Source organism: Mauremys reevesii, linkage group 5 (genome assembly GCF_016161935.1).
Source record: "Mauremys reevesii isolate NIE-2019 linkage group 5, ASM1616193v1, whole genome shotgun sequence".
Taxonomy (NCBI): Eukaryota; Metazoa; Chordata; order Testudines; family Geoemydidae; genus Mauremys; species Mauremys reevesii.
In genome coordinates, this window is record NC_052627.1 from 93736395 (window position 1) to 93749285 (window position 12891).

Genomic DNA, 12891 nt, shown 5'->3' on the forward strand with positions numbered 1-12891 from the left:
ATTTCTCAACCAAAGGTAGATGACCCCAGACCAGCCCTCCCAATGCAAATGTGCACCTACAGCTGAACATAAAGCATCGTCTGGCTCTTTGAAAGCCACTTGCCTTGTGTCCCTGCTTCTGCAGTAGCCCCAATGAAGCTAGAACATCTTATATGTACTGAGCTGCTAGCTCAGACAGCAGTTGGTCCACGTTTTTCTCCTCTGCACTCACAGCACTCAACTACGAACCTATGTGATCAAGTCCCATGAGCCAGGAATTGATATTTCTGATGAGCAAAGAACAAGAAAAGGGAGCTACAAAACAAGAGAAAAAATATATTTTGATTATAATAGTCAATAACATGGAGAACATAAGGAAGAACTGAGGCAGATAAGGACAGGATAGAGAAAATGGAGAAAGACTGCAGCTACTGTGGTGAGACACAGGTACCTGTCTCCCTAAATGCAATTCAGGGCAAGGGACGCTATCTGTCTATGCATTTGTACCATTTTCATTACCATAGTATCTCCACATACATTCATGTGTGAATTAATCCAAGTTATATTACTCAGGAAAATCTACTTAGTCCTGTGACCGTTTCAATGTAACTGCACTGCACCTTTCAGTCCATGGTCCACTCCAGCAGTGTCCAGTCACGGACTCCTGTCTTCACCTGTCTCAGAAGGGAGTGGGGCATGTGTCCCTACCCAGACTAGGGTTTTTAAGGCTGCAGAGCCTTCTGCTTTACATTGTCTTATGTCCCAAAAGCCAGTCTGCCTACAGACCAGCATCGTGCTTTGCTTTCTCCCTGAGGGCTATGAACAGTGTATTTCCAGCAGTTGCAAGTTACCACACAGCTCTTTCTAAGCATGCACATTTATTCTAAAGGTAAAAGCATTACAGAGAAAACATATAAAATAATAAAAGTTCTGACATGATTACTAAAATCCTAACAGAAGTCACCTCCTACTGTAGCACGGGGTTCTGGAAGGTATCAGTATTTTCAATCCCTCTGGAATGCTTGGGGTCCCTCTAGGACTCATGGTACTGTCAGTTTGTTGAATCCAGATGAAAGACACAAGTCAGGTCAAGCTCATCCTTTTATAACAAAAGCCCCATCTTTGTTTCTAATTCTCTGGAAAGCCCCATTTGAACCAGTACAGGCAAGCATCCCCAGGGATTAATATCTCTCTGGAGGTTTTACAGTTTCAGCGACTAGCCTTATTCTCACCACCCACTGTTCTTAGTTCCTCAAGGAGCTGTGGTAACCTTTTCCCCGGAGAGGCATATAATCCCTGGCTAGCATGATACAGAAGCCATCCATAAACTTAATATAATATGATACCCTAAAGATTCTACGTGCGGCTGTCATATCTGTCACAATCACCACAGCATGGTTTGATATATACATATGTAAATTCTAGACATACACTGTATTGGGACCCAGTCTTGCTTCAGCTGAAGTCAATGGCAAAACTACTGACTTCAGTGGGAACTGGACTGGGCGTTTAGAGCAGTAGTTCTCAACCTTTTGGGGATCAGGACACATTTGTAAATGTTTGTGGCCTGTCTCAACTCAGTAAATAGTCAGTGGGTAGAAGCCCTGGGGAAGAGCCGTTTCTAGGCATTTTAGCATCTGCGGTGAGCAGGCATATTTGCATCCTCTACCAGAGACGGTGGGGGAGGGGAGATTTTTTGGTTGTGCCTCCCAAACCCAGAAAGGCTAGGTGGCCCTGTGAGGTGAGTCAGCGGGTGGAGATGGCACTCCCTCTCTGGCCTGACTGAGTCCCCATAGCTTTTTGCCCTGGACTGCTGCCCCACTAGTCCCTACCCTGGTGTGGTTTTGGTAGGCTCCCCCCCGTTGGGGGGTGGGGGAGCTGAGTCCTGCTTGGCACTCACCACATTGTGTCAGCTCCTGCAGCTCCTGTGCTCTGGGGCTGGCTGGGCTTGGCTCTCCGCTCCAAGCATTGCAACCTTTGTGGTTGCAGCGCTGCTCAGGTTTGGCCCCCACCCCCGTGACTAGACCAAATTTTTGTGAGTAAAGTTGTGACTTGGCTCATGAGGTTGCAGTGCTACTAACTCAAATTTGGCCTACCCGGACTCCCATCATCATAACAGCTGCGCCAAACCTGAGTGGTGCTGGGACCCCAGAGGTTGCAGTGCCTGCAGCAGGGAAGCAAACCCAACCAGCCCTGTGGGACAGGAACTTCCACACAACGCTTTGAAACATTCTGGTAACCCAATTTTGGGTCCTGACCCAGTGGTTGGAAAAACCCTGCTTTAGAGCACATTTGTCTTAAAATATGTGATGTTTGATAGGAAGAAGGTATAGTTAGATCAACAACCTGGTGTCACTAGGATTAGAATTTCAAACAGTTGCAATAGAAAAACATATTCAGAACATAGCAAATAACAAGCAAATCGTTTGGTGACTCTGGAAAACCCTTTAAATTGTGGGAAAGATAATAAATTATAACATGATACAGGGAATATTGATAGACATTTTATTAATGTGACCTACAGTCTCTGAACTTTCAGGAGGTTGGATGATTGCAATGGATGCATGGTAGGAATGTGCTTTACCTTAAACATTTGGTGTAATGCAAAGATGGTTGGCAAAAATCCTTACACTGCATATGCATTGTACGTCCTGGAGGCTTTTAAATTTTTCCTCACTGCCTGTCATTTTCAGATGGATACAAAAACCTCCACAGAAACACAGCTGAACAATAAAAAGGTTGTGTTGGGATCTGTCAGAAAAAGTCTTCCTTGGGTAATATTAATTACCAGAAATCACAATAATGAAACAAACCCTCCCCCACTCCCCCAAAAAACCCCACTTCCCCAGCCTATGGTTCAACCCAGTCCTATAACCCTTGCTGTGGAGTCCTGTATACCTACCTCTGTCCCCCAAACCTCTACTGAATAGCTGTGCAATGGAAAGCTGTGCTGAGTTTAATCCTTTCCCCCTTCTCTGCTGAAGATCAGGTAGTGTCCATGCACCCTGTTTATTCTGGAATTCTAGGATTCACAAGATCACCAACTTTTGCTGGGTGGGGTGCATATAAAATGTAGAGCACCAATGTGCCATCTGTGTGAAAGTACGTTAGCATGCCTGTATGCTGATCCATCATCACTGGCTGCCAATTACTTTACATAAGATGGATAGAGGCTGCCAAATGCTCTTAATTAAAAAAAATTAAATGAGAAAAAAATCTGTTTTACCCATCTCCATTGTCTTTATCTGTTGAAATTCAGCAGCTCCCATTTTCTAAACCTGCAGAAATTACATTCTGTATCTATAATGCTAGAGCGGGCTGTCTCAAAGGTTTAGTCTATTTTTTGTGCTATTTTCTTATCAACAACCACTAGCCTTGTGAAATCCTTTTTATGTAATTTGAATTCCAGAAGAAATAGAATTCCACACTCATATACTACTTGGGTTACAGATCAATTTGGGGCAGCTGAAAGAAGCATTTATTTTGGGGAGTAACAATTCTTCCATTGCTACTGAAGCTATATAATTTAAAAGACATTGGCAATAATTTTATGTTTGCACAGAACTGAATTGTTGCTGTAAATGGCACTATACAAGAATATTGCTTGTTTTAGTTATAAATTCCCATTTATACACTATTTGGCCCAAACTGTTTCCACTAGAGACATTTGTTTGTAATTTGAATGGTAAAAAAATAGAGGAAATTATTTCCTTGTAGAGAAATTACCAGTTTGAAAATGCTCATTTTTTTGCTATAAGTTTTAAAGTGAACTTGAATCTGAAATATATATTTTCACTCATAGGACAAAGTACCTTTCAAATCGGAAGTAGTTTCTGTAAAGTGTAACAATGTTAGTTTTTAGAAAAAGGTGAAGACAATTCTGTTGCTTTTTTCCATTTTGGCTGTGCCATCTGGTAATGTATTTCTTTTTCTAGTGATACTTTTCTAAATGATCTTACCACTTGCTCGTTCCTAAATACTGTCTTTACTTCCATGTTATCTAAAACCAGATGGTCTGCTAAGTTCCTCAAACAAAATTCGATTATTCTGTGCCAGTGGTGTTATTTCTACTTCATTTCCTTTTCCCTGTCCACATCTCAAAGCCAAAAAGAAAAAAAAAAAACAGGAAACTATGATTTATTTTCATCTGTCTTCAAGCATTGCTAGCATTTAAGGTGGATCTTCTTTCTCCCTGTGATGCATTTGGGCTCTTCGGGGGGTCACCTGATGTGCTGGAGTGCCACTGAGTTAGCCTATTCTGCCAGCCCAGTCCCATTTACCTGGCCTTGCTGGATTAGGCTCACCAGCCTTTTCCAGCCAAGCACACAGACAGGGCCACACCCATCTGCACAGAGAGCCAGAGATCCTCTCTGTAAAGATTCAGCCCTAGGGGCTTGCCCCAAAACCCTGGTACCCACTCCTTTTTAAGGAATATAAACCCAAAGGTTTTATGAAATTTGCTCCTTCCCTCAAAGTGGAGGGAGATATGCACAACTCCTCCCACCCCAGTTAGAAATTACATAAACGGGGTTATATTATAAACAAGAAAGAAGTTTATTAATTACGGAAGGTGAATTTTAAGTGAATATAAGAGATAACAGACAGAACAAAGCAGATTACTGACCAAATAAAGCAAAATACGCAAGCTAAGCTCTATATACTTAAGAAAGCTTATGCTCCAATATGTCTGTTAGTCTATAAGGTGCCACCGGACTCTTTGTCACTTTTTACAGATCCAGACTAACATGGTTACCCATCTGATAGGTTACAAAATGTAATTTCTTGCCCTAAATATTATTTTAGGCAGGTTGCAAAGTTTCTGTGGTTCAGCATTTCAGTTATATTTCTTTTCAGACTGGACCCCTGTCTCATTCTGGACTCCTCCCCCCCACCTTCCTTCATTTCAGATGGCTTTAGCAATCTTTCTTCTTGGGCAGACAGGTGGTGGAGAGGAGGAGGAGTCCTGTTTGCCTTCCTTCCCACCCTTAAATAGGATTTACATAAGGCAGGAATCCTTTGTTTCCCAAACTTGAACCCCCTTCCCTTCCAGTGGAAATGTACAAGAAGTCCCAGGTAATGTTTAGTATCAAGTGACAAGACCACCTGACACCTTAATATCACAGCATACATGAGTCAGTGGCAGCGTGGAAGGTCCGCAGGAAGGCTAAGCCCTTTCATGGTCCATTGTCCTCGCTGATGGGTCATTAGCCCTGTCTGGCTTTTCCATTTTTGTACCTGAAGTGTTAGCAGTGGGCGTCACCCAAAGTAGCATAGTTGAAATACAGATACATAGTCAATATTCCTAACTTCAGATACAGAAATGATACAGGCATACAAATTGGATAATCACATTTAGTAAATTATAACCTTTCCAATGATATCTTACAAGACCCATCTTGCATAAAGTACGTATTAGTTATGTCATGCTCATATCATAAGCATATTTTCATAAAGAATATGGAGTGAAATATCACACTCCCTTCCCCCAGATTAAAGTAAAGAACGGTTACTTACCTGTATTGTAACTGTTGTTGAGTTGTGTATCCAGATATATATTTTAATCACCTACTGTATCATAGGTGGTGGGGCTTGGAGTCTTAAACAATGACTGACATGTGGCCTTGCCAAAATTTTCATCCTCTTTTGAAGCTGTTGTGATGGTATAATGATGAGTGAATGTATGTATGGAAGATACGGTAGCAACTTTGCAAATGCCAGGATAGGTACGTCATTCAGAAAAAGCTATAGACATTTCTTGAGCTCTCACTGAGTGGGCAAAGGGGCTTTGTGGAGGAGGTGTATTGGTCACATTGTAAGCAGCAGTGTAATACAGGATGTGTGATCCATCTAGAGCTTGTGCGGGCGTAGATTTCTTGGACACTGTCTAAATGACTTAATTCTGTCTGCATAAAAGGCCAGTGCTCTACTTATTCTTATTTTCTTGAGAGCTTCATGACTTTTTTGAAGCTCCTAGTCCTAGTATCATGTAATTACATAAATAATCTCTGTTTTGTTTTGTTTTTTTAAAGTGACTAGCACAGTTGCCAACTTTCATGCGGTAAAGAAACATCCCGACTTTCACAATATGCCAAAACAAGCCAATCCCTAAGAACCCCAACACTCTGTGAATAAATCCCCTTCCCCAGTGTGCAGTCTGGGACTGTGGCAGACCCGCTGTTCACCCCAACTCTCTCCCCACCTTGCCCCTGCTTGCCCCTTGCCCCTGCTTGACCTCCCTTACCCCTGCTTGTCGGAAGCCGATCAAAAAAAAGAAGCAACAAGCCAAAAACTTGCCAACAAGAAACTCACAAGCCAATTAAGCCAAAAACAAGCCCAGTTTCTGCATTTTTTTCATGAGTTTGGCATGCTTGGTCTAGCCCTCATGGTTGCAGAGAAAAGCTTGAAAAAGTGCACCCTAAAAGCTCAGGAACCAGAAGGCAAATAAAAAGAACTCAACATTTATTTTTAAGGGAAAAAATCTCATGATTTTTAAGCCAATTTAATGATTTATTGGGGCCTGATTCTTGGCTTTTTGAGCAGCTGGAGTTGGCAATGCTGAAACCATCAAATTTACGAACTCTTAATAACAGTATCTCAACTGAACTAAATATTCTAGCAGTGCTTGAGGAGAGATATAGTCACTCAGAAAAACACATGAGATGAGAGGAGTCAAGTACAGTGACCAAAGAATGAAGGTATATAGGGCTTTATAGATCAATGTCAGTACCTCCATTTGCACTCAGTAACAAAGTCAGGACTGTCTTCTGAAAATATGTTTGCTGTGATTTTCCAGTACCCATGTAGTCAGCAAGTCATCCATCCATTCATTGCAAAAAATCAGTCACTATCTTAGACTCAGATGCATGTGGAACAAGAACCCTGTTGAATTCCATGTGAAAGACTGGTAGATAACCATAAGCAACTACCCAACCTCACCCTCTAGAATCAATCTGAGCGGAAAGGAGAGACTACTTAAGAGCAATCACATATGAATTTAGTAACTGGCCATTCTGTTTAATATATTAATATTCTTTACACAGTTCCATATTGTGCATTGTGCTTACACGTTTAGCACGGTAACAAATTGTTGTTGTCTTTGGTTACCAAAGTTGACACTGGCAACAGTATTATATCTTGTCAGTATGAGTGTGGCTAAAAAGGCCAATGCATGAATGGCAGTCCTTTCCACAGTGAATGCATATATAGCATGATATCAAGGAAGGGATTACAGTCTGTACCCACTGAATCTGCCTCTGTTTACAACTCAGCCTCTGTACTTTAAGATCCATATGGCAATTAATCTCGAACTGAGTAACCCCATCATTGACTGCTGCTCACCAGTGTGATCAATATGTTGCTGATGACTCCCAGCTGTTGATGTCAACATTGCACTGCTTCCAGTTATGCTCCAGTGTGTCCTTGAAGTGTTTCTTCTGGCTGCCTTGTGTGCGGTTACTCACTTTGAATTTGCTGTACAGCAACTGCTTTGGCATTCTAGTGTCATCCATCCTTAACACATGACCAGCCCAGTGGAACTGTGATGCAATGAACATGGCTTCAATCCCTATGGACTGGCTGAGTTCCAGAATCTTGTTATTGGTAACTTTATTGTGCTATTTGATGCGGGGTATGGCACGCAGATGTCATAAATAGAACTTATCAAGAAGCTTGATGTAATGCCTGTAGCAGGTCGAGGTCTTGCACCCATACAATAAATTGGACAGCACAACTGCTTTATAGACTTTTAGCTTTGTTTAAACCTTAATACCTCGTTGCTGCCAGATTGCCTGATAACCTGCCAAATGATGAACTAGTTTTGTTGATGCAAATTGTCAGTTCCTTGTCTATGGTAGTGTCATTTGACAATGTGCTGCCAAGATAACAGAAGTCTGTAATAGCATTCAGCTGCAAGTTGCTGACAGTGACTTTTGGTTTCGTGTAGGGTTTCCCTGCGCAAGTTGATACACATTGTCTTTTTCACATTGTTTGTCAGCCTGTGCCTTTTTGCACACTCTGCGAATCCATCTGTATCTCATAGACTCATAGACTTTAAAGTCAGAAGGGACCCTTATGATCATCTAGTCTGACCTCCTGCACAATGCAGGCCACAGAATCTCACCCATCCACTTCAATAACAAACCCCTAACCTATGTCTGAGTTATTGAAGTACTCAAATTGTGGTTTGAAGACCTCAAGCTGCAGAGAATCCTCCAGCAAGTGACCCCTGCCCCATGCTGCAGAGGAAGGTGAAAAACCTCCAGAGCCTCTGCCAATCTGCCCTGGAGGAAAATTCCTTCCCGACCCCAAATATGGCGATCAGTTAAACCCTGAGCATGTGGGCAAGACTCACCAGCCAGCACCCAGGAAAGAATTCACTGTAGTAACTCAGATCCCACCCAATCTAACATCCCATCACAGACCACTGGGCATACTTACCTGCTGATAATCAAAGATCAATTGCCAAAATAATTGCCAAAATCCCATCATACCATCCCCTCCATAAACTTATCAAGCTTAGTCTTAAAGCCAGATATGTCTTTTCCCCCCACTACTCCCCTTGGAAGGCTGTTCCAGAACTTCACTCCTCTAATGGTTAGAAACCTTCGTCTAATTTCAAGTCTAAACTTCCTAGTGTCCAGTTTATATCCATTTGTTCGTGTGTCCACATTGGTACTTAGCTTAAATAATTCCTCTCCCTCCCTAATATTTATCCCTCTGATATATTTATAAAGAGCAAGCATATCCCCTTCAACCTTCTTTTGGTTAGGCTAAACAAGCCAAGCTCTTTGAGTCTCCTTTCATAAGACAGGTTTTCCATTCCTTGGATCATCCTAGTAGCCTGTCTCTGAACCTGTTCCAGTTTGAATTCATCCTTCTTAAACATAGGAGACCAGAACTGCACACAGTATTCCAGATGAGGTCTCACCAGTGCCTTGTATAACGGTACTAACACCTCCTTATCTTTGCTGAAAATACCTCGCCTGATACATCCTAAAACTGCATTAGCTTTTTTAATGGCCATATCACATTGGCGGCTCATAGTCATCCTGTGATCAATCAATACTCTGAGGTCCTTCTCCTCCTCTGTTACTTCCAGTTGATGTGTCCCCAATTTATAACAAAAATTCTTGTTATTAATCCCTAAATGCATGACCTTGCACTTTTCACTATTAAATTTCATCCTATTACTATTACTCCAGTTTACAAGGTCATCCAGATCTTCCTGTAGGATATCCTGGTCCTTCTCAGTGTTAGCAATACCTCCCAGCTTTGTGTCATCTGCAAACTTTATTAGCACATTCCCACTTTTTGTGCCAAGGTCAGTAATAAAATGATTAAATAAGATTGGTCCCAAAACTGATCCCTGAGGAACTCCACTAGTAACCTCCATCCAGCCTGACAGTTCATCTTTCAGTACGACCCGTTGTAGTCTCCCCTTTAACCAGTTCCTTATCCACCTTTTAATTTTCATATTGATCCCCATCTTTTCCAATTTAACTAATAATTCCCCATGCGGAACCGTGTCAAATGCCTTACTGAAATCAAGGTAAATTAGATACACTGCGTTTCCTTTCTCTAAAAAATCTGTTACTTTCTCAAAGAAGGAGATCAGGCTGGTTTGGCACAATCTACTTTTTGTAAAACCATGTTGTATTTTGTCCCAATTACCATTGACCTCAATGTCCTTAACTACTTTCTCCTTCAAAAATTTTTCCAAGACCTTACATACTACAGATGTCAAACTAACAGGCCTATAGTTACTTGGATCACCTTTTTTCCCTTTCTTAAAAATAGGAACTATGTTAGCAATTCTCCAGTCGTACAGTACAACCCCTGAGTTTACTGATTCATTAAAAATTCTTGCTAACGGGCTTGCAATTTCATGTGCCAGTTCCTTTAATACTCTTGGATGAAGATTATCTGGGCCCTCCGATTTTGTCCCATTAAGCTGTTCGAGTTTGGCTTCTACCTCGGATGTAGTAATATCTACCTCCATATCCTCATTCCCATTTGTCATCCTACCATTATCCCTAAGCTCCTCATTAGCCTCATTAAAGACTGAGGCAAAGTATTTGTTTAGATATTGGGCCATGCCTAGATTATCCTTAACCTCCACTCCATCCTCAGTGTTTAGCGGTCCCACTTCTTTCTTTCTTTGTTTTCTTCTTATTTATATGGCTATAGAACCTTTTACTTTTAATTCCCTTTGCAAGGTCCAACTCTACATGGCTTTTGGCTTTTCTCACTTTATCCCTACATGATCTGACCTCAATAAGGTAGCTTTCCTTGCTAATCCTTCCCATCTTCCACTCCTTGTAGGCTTTCTGCTTTTTCTTAATCACCTCTCTGAGATGCTTGCTCATCCAAGTTGGTCTACAACTCCTGCCTATGATTTTTTTCCCTTTTCTTGGGATGCAGGCTTCTGATAGTTTATGCAACTTTGACTTGAAGTAATTCCAGGCCTCCTCTGCCTTTAGATCCACAAGTTCTTCAGTCCAATCCACTTCCCTAACTAATTTCCTTAATTTTTTTAAGTTAGCCCTTTTGAAATCAAAAACCCTAGTCTCAGATCTATTTTTGTTTATCCTTCCATCTAGTTTGAACTGAATTAGCTCATGATCACTCAAACCAAGGTTGTCCCCTACAACCAATTCTTCTCTGAGGTCCTGACTACTCACCAAAACCAAATCTAAAATGGCATCCCCTCTTGTTGGTTCTTCAACTACTTGGTGAAGAAATCCATCAGCTATCACATCCAGAAAAATCTGAGCCCTATTATTATTACTAGCACTTGTCCTCCAGTCTATATCTGGGAAGTTAAAGTCTCCCATAATCACACAATCCCCATTAGTGTTTACTTCATTAAAAACATTAAAGAGGTCTCTATCCATATCCAAATCAGATCCCGGCGGTCTGTAGCACACCCCAAGCACTATCTCAGGGGAGGCTCTAGTAGCTTTCTTTCCCAATGTGATTTTTGCCCAGACAGACTCTGTCTTATCCATTCCATCACTTCTTATTTCTTTACAGTTAACCTCATCATTGATATACAATGCTACTCCACCACCTTTGCCTTTATTTATCTTTCTAAACAGCACATATCCTTCAATACTTGTACTCCAGTCATGACTACTATTCCACCATGTTTCTGTTATCCCTATAATATCCGGTTTCACTTCCTGCACCAGTAGCTCTAGTTCCTCCATTTTGTTACCTAGGCTCCTCGCATTAGTGTACAGACATCTTAATTTTTGCCGTTTGGCTTCACTGACATTCTTTACCTGGTTAGGCACAGACACTCTACCACCACTATCACCTATTAGATTGGTATCTACACTACCCTTCCTCCTTATGTCCATTCTTCTGCCCATGGCTGTATCTTCTCTTACTTTGTTTTCTTCCCTCTCAATGTTAAATTCCAGCGTGGAGATTACCTGGACATCTCCCAACCATCTCCCCCAAATTCCTAGTTTAAAGCTCTCTTAATCAGTTGTGCCAGCCTCCATCCTAGAAGTCTATTTCCCTCCTTACTCAGGTGAAGTCCATCCTGAGAGAATAGTCCTCTGTCCATGAATGCCTCCCAGTGGCCGTACATCCCAAAGCCCTCCTTATAGCACCACTGCCTGAGCCATCTGTTGATTGCCATAATCTTGTCACACCTTTGTTGCCCTTCTCAAGGAATGGGCAGAGGAACAGGAACAGGAAATGAGGCTGAAGATCACCTGAGCCTCAATTTCCTTGAGCATCTTCCCCAGTCTGGCATAGTCTCCCTTGATACATTCCAGCGAGAATCTAGCCGTATCATTTGTTCCCACATGAAGGACAATCAAAGGATTCTGTCCCGCTCCCATTAGGATCCTTTTCAGCCTCAGGTCCACATCCCGTATCTTAGCACCCAGCAAACAGCACACCCTTCTGTTCTCCGGATTAGCTCTAGTTACAGGCCTGTCTATTCTTCTCAGTAAGGAGTCCCCAATCACGTAGACCTGCCTTTTCCTGGTGACAGTGTGATTCTCCGGTCTATCCCCTGCTCCCACTGGCTGCAAGTCATCTCGATTCCTATTTGCCCTTGCAATCCTCTGCAACCCATCCCGTATCCTCCTGGGGCTCATATTTGGTGTTGTCTCCATTGACTCTTCCCCTCTTCCTATAGGACTAGCTGCTCTTCTCTTCTTCCTTGCCCTCTCACCTTCAGCGACCACCTGCTGTGCCCCTTCTTCATTTTCCAAGTCTGCAAACCTGTTCCTGAGCTCTATTTCTCCTTCACTGGCCTGTCTTTTCCTCTGCCTGGTTCTCTTAGTCACATGCTTTCACCATTCACTTTCCTCACCCAGCAGTCTTCCCTCAGAATTCTTTGGTCCTACTTCCATCTGCAAGTCTGAGCTTATCCCTTCAGCCTACTTATATCTTTGCCCCATCATCTGCTCGGACCCCCTTCTAAACTCTACCAGAGTATCCACCTGCATCTCCAGTCCTCGGATCTTTTCTTCCATCAGTTCTATCAGGCGGCACTTCATGCAGATGAAACTCTTTTCAGGTAGCCCCTCCAGGATCATGTACATGCCGCAGCTTCCACATCCAGTCATCCTCATTATGTCTTTCACTGCTGCCTCTGTATCGGTCATAGCCTTCCCACCTAAAACCTGTTAGTCCAGGAAACACAAACCAAAACAAACCCCCAACAGGCACGAGAACACTGGCAGAACACTACCCACTCCCTTCACTAGCCTGTCAGTTCCTCTGCCTAGGTCTCTAAGTCTCCCCTGCAACCTCCCCCTGTAAACTCCCACTGAAACTCCCCTATTTACAGCTCTGTTTCCTGGCTCCTGTGCCGCTGCTGCTGTCTATCTCTTCTTAAGCATGTGTCATAGAGCACAGTCATCTGCATACAGCACCTCATGAACAATTGCC